The sequence below is a fragment of the Amblyomma mixtum genome, chromosome 2 (assembly GCF_055824585.1).
Source record: "Amblyomma mixtum isolate Tamu chromosome 2, ASM5582458v1, whole genome shotgun sequence".
NCBI classification, from domain to species: Eukaryota; Metazoa; Arthropoda; class Arachnida; order Ixodida; family Ixodidae; genus Amblyomma; species Amblyomma mixtum.
This window is the reverse complement of record NC_143013.1, coordinates 141,452,918-141,465,099: the sequence shown is the minus strand read 5'-3', so window position 1 is coordinate 141,465,099 and position 12,182 is coordinate 141,452,918. Positions and strand designations below refer to the sequence as shown.

General features: G+C 47.3%; 1 pseudogene; it reads left to right on the top strand.

The window, feature by feature from the left end:
• Nucleotides 1–778: 778 nt before the first annotated feature.
• On the top strand, nt 779–1,850 carry LOC149361100 (uncharacterized; annotated as a pseudogene).
• Nucleotides 1,851–12,182: the final 10,332 nt, after the last annotated feature.

Here is a 12,182-nt window from a genome sequence, read left to right as displayed (position 1 = left end):
ATCGGTATTAGGTATCGCGTGCTGAAAACTAGAGTATCGGAGTATCGGTATCGAAAAGAAATATTTAGTGTATCGTGTATTTTACGATACTCGATACAAAAAAAAACTGTAAAAGCCCTCGCTCAGGCTGCAGTACAAGACGGGCGGCAGCACATTCGCTGCTTTTTAGCCAACTCCCAGCTTCCACTTCTGGATCGGCGTTCCTGCGCCGTCCGACTGTCCGCCGTCCCATTTCAGTGCGACTGCTCGCACGTGTTCCTAGTTTGCGGTATTAGCCCTCGCAGCGTTACGCGGGGATAAGCAGCAGCTATGGCTGACGAACTTCGGTGTGCCATCTTGGACGGAAAATATTTCACTGTCACGTCATCTGATGAGGACAAAGGGAAGGCCATGTGCTCATTTTGTAAAACAACAATCAGCGGTGCCTATTCATCGATTTCGAATTTCAAGCTTCACCTTAAGGTATGTAAACTTTCATAGCTTTACTGTTTTTAACGTCTTAATATTTGAGATTTTAACTGTCACTTACGGGATGAAACTAGGCGCTGAACATATCGGCTAAAATATAAAAAGTAAACGTCAGAAATTGAGGTCAATGTTATCAAATGTGGTTTGTAGCAAAGCAGAACACTTAATATTTTCATTTAGCTGTATTATGCGAGATGAACGTTTTTGTTCTAAAGCATGTGATACATATGAAAGTTCTTAGGAAAATGTTTTCAATGAAAGCACTTTTGTTCTGGCAGATGGAGCCGCAGACGATTTGTCCGTCGAGTCGATGACAGAAACTGATCTTGGCCTTGAAGATGCCGTAATTATATTGCCTCGTCATGTCCGGTGAGCTTGTCACACACTAAGTCTTGTGGCAGTTTCCCACGTTAAAGTGGCTTTGTCGACAGTGTCTTTTGAGCGCATTCACTCATCTGCCATGATAAAATGTTCGGCACTTAGGAAATGCGTCCGAAGGCCCAAGTCGTACGAGATAATCGTGAGCGCCTTAGGGTATTCTTTACAAACGCCGTGTGTGATGCGATGGAATTCTTTATACGACAGCATCAAAGACCTTTTTTCAATCGAAGGACAAGGTTCGAGACCTATGCAACACTCTCAAGCTGCAAGTATTCCAAGAAAGCTAGGGACTTCGCCTTTCTGCTTGAGTACTGCGATGTTTTTCAACCCATCGCCTCTGCTTTGACAAGCCTCCAAGCTGACGCTGACTGCTTCTTCGGAGAACTGCTCCCAACTCTTCTTCAAGTGGAATCAAAGCTTCACGAGAAAGCTGCGGCAGGCTATGTTTATTGCAAGCCATTTTTGGATGCAGTTAGGAATGGATTCACCCGCAGGTTCGACCATCTTTTGAAGATGAAACCGAGTGCAAAAGAGGCAACCGTTGCTGCTGTTCTACACCCCTATTTCAAGTTGCGGTGGTTGCCAGCAGAAATGCTCAGAAGCTTACAGAAAAAGCTGTTGTCGACTATGTCAGCACAGCACAATCCGCGCATTCTTCCGCACTCGAGGCAGTGGGATCATCGGCGCCAGCAGCATCAAATCCGTCAGCTGACGCATTCTTTTCATTTGAAGAGACAAGCGGTATAACCAGCCGTAGCTCTCAGGAGGCGTTAGTGAAGCTTCAGTTTCTCAATTATTTACAAGTTCCTCGAGTTGATGTGGCTATGCTTCATTCTTATCTACTGATAAGAGGCGCCATCGTCAAGTATAATACTGCGACGTGCTCGTCTGCTCCTGTAGAGAGGCTTTTTTCGTTTGCCGCCCTTGTAGCGCGCCCACAACGCGGGGCTCTTTCGGACCGGTGGTTCGAGAAAATGTTGTTACTTAAGACCTTCAAGTAAACGTAACGAATACTTTTTGCCTAATAAAAACGTTCAGCCGTTTTACTTGTTATTTTCATTCTAGCTTTTCAAGAATAGTTTTCAGCTTCAGAAGTTTGTTATCGCTGTACTGGCAAACTAACTGTTCGGTCTCAAGCGCACGGTGCTTGCATCATTTAGTTTGATCAAAGGCACAGGCCATCGGGTAAGTGCTCCATAGTATCGAACCGAAAACAGAAAACGCTTCAGGTTTATTCATATAGCCAAGTGCTCACAGATTGCTTCGTACGAGGAATTCTGGGTTAAATGATTTTTCGCTAGGCTCCTTACGGAAGCGATCGCTTCACCATATTTATGGCTTTGGTCCAAATTAAAGTTTTAACTAGGCGAACTGCGCAGGCAGCGGAGCTTCAACCGATCCATATGGTCGGATTCGTTAATAAGTCCTTTCAGGAAAAGTGCTCTATCGAAATGCACTAAAGGTTACAGAAACCACGCGTACATTCCTAAGTTCGCCAATTATATTACCGGCATTATTAGACAGTGATTTCAGTTATGTACTTCGTTAGTCGTAATATAACCTTTATTATATTTGATATTTTAGTGATGTATCAAAGTATCGACGATACAGTATCGAGTATCTGTATCGAAAATCGATTTCGGTTCAGTATCTTGTATCGGTATCGAAGATATAATTTTCAAAGGTATCGAGTATCATATCGAAGATACTATTTTGAAGTATCTTGCCCAGCCCTGGCTGTAGGTGACGGGACGGACGTGACGGAGGTGGGAATCCCAGCGCGCTTTAGATCGAGGTTTGGAGACGATAACACGAAAGCGGGCAAGGCGCCGTGGCTCTTAGGCAGTACAGAGTCTCTCGGCAATTGAGCGATCTTCATGAAGCTCGGCAGAAAATGGTCGCATGGTGTCCAGGGTGTAGCGTAGGGGGCGAGCATAGAGTAAATAGAAGGGGCTGAAGAGAGATGCCTCATGGCTTGCGGTATTGAACCCGTAAGTGGTGAACAGCAGGACGTTGTCCCAGTTCTTGCCCTTTGAACGACGTCAGCGGTGAAATGCCGACCACGGTCACTGATGATAACTTTAGGAGGTCCTGGCACAGATCTATAAATAGCAGTAAAAAGGAGGACACATAGTACGTTGTTGCCGAAGGTAGGGCGGCGGTTTCACGATACCGAGCAAGGTAATCGATGCAATCCATTATCCAGCGGTTCCCATGATAGTATTTCGAAAACGGGCCCAGGAGGTCTATACGCACTTACTAGAGTGGTGCTACAGGCGATGTCACAGGGTAAAGCTAGACAGGTGGAACGCTAGTAGGTCGCTGGTATCGTTGACACTAGGTGCAGCTGGTGACGTACCGCTCCGTCGTGGCCCGCATTTTTGGCCAATGGAAGCGTGTCCGGCTACGGTGGAGAGTCCTTGCCGAACTAAGATATCTAAATGTAGGGTCGTCGTGCATGGCCTGCAAAACAGAGGTGGACAGCCTCTTCGGAAATACCAGGAAGAAGTGAGGCCTTAAAAGAATAGTTTTTCTTCCACAGAAGACCATCTCGCACACAAAAGTGGTTTACATTAGAATCGTCTTCAGCCTCCGCAAGGGGAGACCATAGGGTTAAGTCTTTGTACTGTTCCACTTTTAATTTTAAGAAATCAATAAAAACTGGTGACATTGACGTGACGCAATGATCGAAAGTATCGAAGTTAGGCTCCGAATCAGGAAGGGGCAGCCAGTCCGCGTCAGCGTGACGGCGAGCACTCTTATAGATGACTGTGTAGTCGAACTCTTGTAACCGGAGAGCCAACCGTGCAAGGCGCCCGCAAGGGTCACGAAGGTTAACGAGCCAGCAGATGGTCTGATGGTTGGCGACGATGGTGAACGGGCGTCCGTACCGATAGGAACAGAAACGCCGACTGGCGAGGACGACGGACAAGCATTCCTGCTTGGTGACTGTATAATTGCGTTCCCGCTTACTGAACGAGCGTCTCGCAAACGCAACAACGTGCTCTCTGTGGTCGCAGCGCTGGACGAGAACAGCGCCGAGGCCAACACCGCTGGCGTCGGTATGAAGCTACGTGGATGCGGAGGGATCGAAGTGGCGAAGTACAGGGTAGACGTCAGAAGGAATTTTAGTTTGCGGAAGGCCGAGTCTCATTCAGGTGTTCTCTCGAAAGCCACATCTTTCGAAGTAGGCCTGTCAAGAGGTATGCGACGTCCGCAAAGCAATGAATAAAGCGGTGAAAGTACGACCATAAGCCGAAGAAATTCCACAGCTGTTTTACAGACTGCGGGGGCTGGAACGACTCGATAGCTGCAGTCTTGGCTGGATCCAGTCTGACGCTGCCTTTGTCAAAGAGGTGTCCAAGCACTAACGTTGACGCGCACCAAAATGGCACTTTTTTTTAGTTGAGCACAACGCCAGCTTTGAACATACACTCCAGGACGAGAGTTGAACGGTTTTTGCGCTCACTGAACGTCTTTCCTAAAATGTCAACATCGCCAAGATAGCACATGCAAGTTTTTCATTTAAAACCGCGGAGTTAGAGTCTATAAATCTCTCTAAAGTGGCGGGCTCATTGCAAAGGCCGAGTGGCAACATATTAAATTCATAAAGGCCATCAGGCGTAATAAACGCTGTATTTTCTTTGTCCGCGGGATGCGTAGAAATTTTAAAATACCCCTACCGGAGAGAAATAGAAGAGAAGTAGGAGGCTGAAAAAAGGTAGTCGATGGCATCGTCGATCCGAGGTAGGGGATGTAGTCTTTTCTTGTGACGACATTTACACGACAGCAATTCCCTAAAAACGCCATGATCCATCCTTTTCCGAATAAGAACTACAGGAGCAGCCCAGGGACTCGACGACTCTTGTATGACACTTTTGGTTAACATCTTCAATTGTTCACTGATCGGATTACGTTCAGACGGGGGACATTCGGTAGGGCTTTTGCCGGATCGAATGTGAGGCGCCAGTTTCAACCCTGTGAAGGGTCCGAGACGAAGGCAAGGAAGGTGGGCCGCCTGGCTGTGAAAAGTCAAACATGGTGGACTGTCAAAGTAGAATGGCCCACAGAGCACGGCGCTCATGCGTGGTGAGCGAGTTACCGACCATGCTAACTTGGACTCGTCATAAAACTCCGGCACTTCCGCGTCTAAGGCGTCGGAAACCAAGGCAATGGACACTCGTGAGTCGTGTCTGCACGACGAAAGTTTCAGGCCTTCCGGCAGAACTACAGATTCTGTCGGACAATGAACTGTCTACTGTTCAGTGCAACCGTTGCTGACGGAAACCATGGCATGAGGAACCAAGATATTCATCTGCATGCAGCTCAGATGGTTCGGCTCCACAGTCGCATCAAACACGTCGACAGTGGTATCGGGACAAAAAATCGGTATGCATACGGCTGAAGAAGGAGGCACGAAAGTATCTCGGGTAACACAGAACACACTCTCTCCACTGCAAGAGCCTTCCACAAGGCCAGTGGGGAAACAGTTGCCGAGGCTGAGCTCACCGGTATGACAGTCGACTTGGCGCCACACATGTGCAAAAAGTCGAGCCCAAGAATTACGTCGTTTCTCGACCGGGCGAGCACTGCCATTTCCGTGCTGAACACTTAACCGTTTAAGGAAACCTCAAGGAAACTCAATTTTCACGCAACGCTTTGGCAATCACACCACAAAACTGGACATTTTTGCCCCACCGAAACAAAACTGTGCGTCCGAGGAGACACTTAAACGCAGCGCTCAAAACGGAAACAATAGCACCGGCATCCGCTAAAGCCATCACAGGTCCACCATCCACTAGCACATGCACTTTGTTCCGCAACGTAACTACAGGCAGGGGTATCTCTTCCGGCGGCACATTTCCAGCGACCTCATCCCCATCGGTCGCGCCGACTGGTTTTCCTGCGGAGGCGAGGAGGTGTGGCGTCGGGGTGATGGAGATCGACGAGGGTGAGAAGGTGGGGCGGAATCACACTTATATTTGATGCCAGCGAACGATTCCGCCTTTTTGCAGGCCATAGGTCGCCGAAATGAGGCGGGTAGGATGAGCACCGAGAATGGACAGGTTGGTAATCCGGCCGTGGAGGATGGCCTGAGGAGCAGGAACGGTATAGCTGGCGGTGGGGACAAAATAACGAGATTTGACCGGGCTGAAAGCAGCGGTTCCACACATGAGAGTGACCAGGAGCAGGCTTAGCCGGCAAGTAGTCATCGTACGTAGTGCTGAGGCGAAAGTTCTCGTCGTATGTGGCCGGCGGATGCTGGTAAAAGTGAGGCCGTTGCTCCGGCGGCGATCGCGGTATGTTGCTGGATGGCAGCCCTCGGAGTACCCGGTGCTCTTCGAACTACGCTGCTCTAACGGCGGCTGGCGGAGGACGGCGCGTAGGATACTAACGAGAGAGAGCTGAGGAATTCCGAGTGAGTTCCAGCGACCTGGACAACTCTTCGAGAAACGATCTGGCGGATCGTGGAAGCCAGATCTCATGAGAATGTTGTGTCTATGACCAAGCTTCTGGATTTCGGTGTGATACGACAAATTTGCAATGCCTCAGACGTGCAGCAGTGCTGAATGATGTCAGACACGTACTCGAGACTTGCTCTGCTAATAAGAAAATGATAAATACCTTCGGCAACTCCTTTAAATAAATGACCAACTTTGTCCTTTTCTGTCATGCGAAGAGGGACGAAAATGAATAGCTTGACGATTTCCGCAATGGACTTCTGCATGTCTCTACGGGAACCTCAGCCCTTGGCGCAAGCGCTTGTTCACCATGCTTCTTTGCGATAGTCAACTAAGCACTTTTTTACCTCCTCTACAAAGCGTTACCATGTCGTGAAAGAATCCTCGTGGTTGTCAAACCACGTTAGAGCCGTGTAGGTCAGGGAAAAGACGACGGTGACTAGTCAGACGGAGGAGTCCCACTTATTATAGCGACTCACCCGTTGGTGGTGGGTAAGCCATTCATCCACATCGTCGCTGGTTGAGCCTGCCAACGAACGTGGCTCCCGGAAATGCTGCCACGAACTGCTGGCTCAGAGCTCGGAGCGTCGCCGTCCAGGGATGTCATGGGCACAGAAGGCGGCAGACAAGCCCAGCGACGACTTCGGCGAAGTTGAAGCTCGGGATCCGTCTTCGGGGAACCAGTAAACTTAGCACCTCCACCAAGATGTTACGACCAGGGGTTTATTAAGACCGGGACGGGTGATTGAAACCAGCTCGGTCCGCTTGCCGAGCACGAAGCGCCACCAACCTGTTTCTCCTTATCTTGGACGTAGTCAGCGACGCCAACCATGTGGAAAAGGTATCGCCTCTTCATGGGCGTCACAATATTCTTCCAAACTAAATATTTAGAATTTTGTATGTCGTACAAGTAAACCAAATAGGGTGATGGTTGGAACAATTGGCACGGACTCTCGAGTTTTTCATCAGACTTAAATTTTTAAGCGTCTTTATTTCCGGTAGGTCGGCTGTTTCCAGTGATTTCTGGCAAATAAACCAGCAAGCATTTTGAAACTTAGCCACAGTAAAGCTTAAGAAAAGTACTTTTTAAGCGTTAAGAGGTCCAGTAGATTTTCTGTTATGACTATTTAGTTGTAAGGCAAATATAGATGCTGCACTTACTTTTATTTCTGCAGGTGTAGTACTGCTGGCCATAACCTGGGACGGCAGCATTGTGATGGTGCCTCCATCAAGCGTGACCACACGCTTATATCAATTGTCAAATGAAGTAGCGCTGTTTGTGCTACATTTAGAGGAGGGTTGTTGTTTCTAGTCGGGGCTCAGGTACCATCAGATTTAAGGCGAGCCGTCTTGATAAAATTAGCTAACCTTACATTCTTGTATTCTTGTTTTGCCGCTTTCAGAGCTTGTTTCAGCAAGTACCATTGAATTACTGCGGAGTTGCGCAGCGTAGCTTTTTAACTGAAGTTTATGGTTCAGCTTTCTTAATGGGGCCGTTTGGTCTCTGATTTCTGTAATCCTGTTTATTATTCATGAGTTAGTTCAGTGCACTGGCTCGGTTTGCTGTAGGGCATATTTTGAAAAGAAATCTTACTCGACATTTCAAACTTCAGCCATGAGTTATTGCCAGGCGTTGTGGAAACTTGAGAATACGAACCGAAATATTCATTTGGCAGTTGCAGATGGTCATGAATGCGGACATCATCCGCTTTGAAATCAGCAAAACATCCATTCTTTGCGTCTTTTAGCGGAAGCCGGTTAGCTTAACTGGAGTAGTGTAACGTAGGTTGGTGATTTTAAATACCATCTATTAAAACGCACGGATAATTAGCAAAGTGAACTATGTCGGTAGTAAACTTATTATCGAGAGTAGTAGCAGTTGTTTTTGCCACATGCTTTTGAGCGCGGAATACTTGAATGATACCAAAACTGAACAATATATCAAGCAACGTTTTTGAGCTAAGGCGTTAGTGTTGAGGATATAAATGATAATTTCACAAATATCATTGCAGACTTGGCAAGACAAGTAGGGGCTACGGTAAGTATACACCATACTCGCAATTTCTTTCCGGATACAAATATGTGATCATGAAATCTCTACGTGCGAGTCTCTCAAACTGTAAATAGGGAAGAAGTGGCAGGATTCTCGTAGGTTATCGACAAGCATAAGGTAAACGATATAAAGAAATATGTTATGGAGAGCTTCAATTATACTGCAAATTATGGACGTACCCTAATAGTGCTCAAAAGAAAATTATTCATATGAAAAAGTATAGATTTGGCCGAAGAAGAAAGAAGACAAATGTGGTTAGCAGTATGAGTGAAATAATTGAAACAGCGCAGGAATTATGATCACGTCTTCACGGTAGCCGAAAGAATCATGACGCTAATGATGAAGCCAGCGGTGTAGAGTAATTTGACATCACGTCGTTAACAACACGGGAAATAAAGAATTGATTTACATGCAGTGCGAAACGATATCTAGCTGAGAAAGATGACGTAAATGCAGATTTGTTTAAGTATGGGGGCTACGTTGTGATATAGAAGCTTGCCACATTGAATACAAAGTGCCTCACTTTCTCGAGACTAACGGGATCTCAAAAAAACGCTCAGATCATCTTAGATCAAAGGAAGGGGGTCATCAAGAACTAGAAAGATTACAGAACAATCAACCTGATGCCAATTCTTCGCGAAGTACTATCTAAAATATTCACTAATCGAATTAGAATAACTTTATACCTCTGTCAACCAACGGAGTACACTGATTTTTAGAAAGGCTACTAGACAATGGCGCATGTTCACGTCCGCGATAAGGGATGGAGGAAAGTGCAGAATACAACCGTTTATTTGTATAGCAATCCCCAGTGCCTTCGGGTACCTGCCCGTGATAGAATGGGTACAAACTTTCCCCTTGTCTGGCTCTCGGATTCTTTAGGGTGAAATGCTTTGGAAATGGGTCTTTGACGCGGCCTTAAGAAGAAGAAAACACCTTTTGCAATGGCGCTCTTTCAACGCAGGTGCCTTTGTGCAAAAAAAAATCACAATTATCATCACATATACAGCTTTAATAGGATTGAAGAAAGCATTTGACGCAGGTAAAAATCTCAGCTGTCATGCAAATACTGCGTAACCACTGTGTAGAAGAAGCATAAATAAAAGTTCTGGACAATATCTACAGTGGTTGCACTGCGTCTATAGCCCTTCGCAGGGAAGTTACAAAATAGACACCGGTCCTGGTTGATCAGACATAGGAAGGAAAATTTGGTGTTCGTTATGGCATACATATTCAGGAAGGTAATATTCATCGAATTTTTTTTTTGTATTTCCCGTGTTCAATAAGGAAAATTTTGTACGACAAGTAAAAATAGATGAAAGACAATAAGACATGAGAAGAAAAATATCCGCATGGCGCCAGTGGCATCCAAACCTACGACCTCAATAAGGGCTTCAGGCCAAGAGACACGATATTTCCAGTCAAGTTTACCACAGGTCTGCAGCAGGCATTCAGAAAACTGGATCGAGGATTCGGGAATAAAACAAGTAGGGTATACCTTACCATTGTGTCATTCGCTAATTGAATGCCTTGCTAAGTAATTTTAGCAAAGAACTATGAAGCATAATTTCAAACCGTAAAGGAAAAAGCGTGGATTTGAAACTTTATACGCTGAAAACTAATGTTCAACAAATCTTAGAAGACAACAGCAGTTCGCAATAAGTAACCAAGATTTTGAAGTTGGAAAGGAATACGTCTTATTAGTACATGTAGCCGCAAATGCGTATAAATGGCTTGGTGGAGAAGAAAATAAAAAAAACAGCTGTACTACTCTAAAGTAGAATAAAATGATCACCATTCCAATACCAATGTGAATCGGCTTATTTCATATACATGTATGCCAGTTTGTCGTGCTCAGTATGGTGATGAAAGCTTCTTGAGTAAACGACATGATCGACTGGTATTGTTTCGAAACAAAAATGTCATTTTAATTGGTGACTTTAATTTGCCGCTACTAAATTGCAACAAGTTCTCTTTTCGATTATCGCATACGAGTGATATTATCCTTGACGTTATGCTTGCTCTTGTTCTTGATCAATTGGTTATTGCATGTACACTCGAAACATCAATTCTTGATCTGTTCATTAGTGACGCGCTTTGAGATGGAAGTGATACAATTGAACCTGGAATATTGACCACAACTAGTAGTAGTAGTGGTACAAGACATTTATTTAGCCATAATTTACAGGCCGAGCATGTCGACCGCCTGGGCGACCAGAAGTCGCTGTTCATCCTCCCCTTCAGCGCCAAGCCAGTCGAGCCAGGTGGTGATGGATAAAGAAGGTGGGGGGGGGGGGGGGTAGGAACCCGACTGCTGAGCAGCGGGGCAATAGAACAGGCAATGGGCCAGGTCCGCATAGATACAGGGGCAGTTGGGACAGGAAGGGTCCGATCGATAGCGGTAGAGAAAGATGGTTGGTTGGTTGGTTTATGGGGTTTAACGTCCCAAAGCGACTGAGGCTGTGAGAGACGCCCTAGTGGAGGGCCCCGGAAATTTCGACCACCTGGGGTTATTTAACGTGCAGTGACATCGCACAGTACACGGCGAGAAAGGGTGATAACTGCATTGATTTGGATGCCCCGAAGAAGGAGAGCCTCCGGCACCGGCAGTGATGGATGAGGGGGAGGGTAAAGGCGTTTGTCGAGACGGAGCTCAAGGTAGACCTCTTTTATGGTGCGGCGAAGGGTGAGTCTCCCACCGTCCTCCGAGGGCTTGGGCCAGGGGATCAACGGTGCCCGGAAAAGTGTGTCGCGGGCGAGCTGATGGGCCAGCTCATTGCCGTCAGTCCCTGAATTACCAGGGACCCAGGGGAGGAAAACGATGGAAGGCTGCAACACGGAGACCGCTCGTTGGACCTCCTGTTGGAGAGAAGGGGTTAGGGTGCGTTTCTGTCTGTGGTTTATAGCGGCTTGTGAGTCTGAATAGACTGTGTACTCTTGAAGAGAGGGAAGGAGAGCAAATGACTGGAGAGCATGCGCATTGGCGAGGACCTCGAGGGACAATGCATCCGGAGGGTGTAGATATGGCCCGCTAGTGTGGGTTTCAGGAGCGGGGAGGTGGGGATGGTACAGGGCGTAGCCGCAGGAACCGCGAGGAGCCACGAAGGAGGCATCCATGTAGGCTACACCCTGGGTATCAAAGAGAGGGGAATGGTGCTACGCGGCCGCATGACGACGGCCGGCGTGCAGGACGGGAGACATGTTGGTCGGGAGGGGGAGGATACGAAGATTAGGAGCCGGGGTTGGAGTAGGAGAGGTAAAAGGGGCGATAGGAATGGGCGAGATACCCGCTTGAGTCAGTAACCACTGACCCTGACGGGTAAGGGAAAGCCGGGCAAGCTGCGAGTCACGATGGAGAGGGAGAAGAGAACGGAGAGGATGAAAGAGGCCTGTGGCAAAGATCTTAGTTGTAGAGGTAGTGATAGGGAGGTTGAGAGCTGCCTTGTAGAGGCCCCCGAGGGCAGTCTCGAGAGTGTTAAGTGGAGTCTGATTGAAGGAAATGTAGGGTGCAAAGTGCAAGACCTTGTTGAGGGCCAGCACTTGGGCAACTCGGCCCGCATGAGCCTCGTGGAGACCTGAGCGCCGAGTGGCCATGCTTAGCAGTAGGTGAGTTACCGAGTGGCAGGTGGTGACAGCGTGGTGGAGGACTTGCACTTTCTTGGCCGCATGCAAAGGAAGGCCAAGAGCTTTACACTGCGTGACTACAGGAATGGGAGAGCCAGAAAGGTGGAGAGAGACGAAGTGGTTGCGTGAGCGCTGGTATGAGGAACGGTTGAAAAGGAAAAGCTTGGACTTTTCAGGAGCAGGGGAGAGGCCAG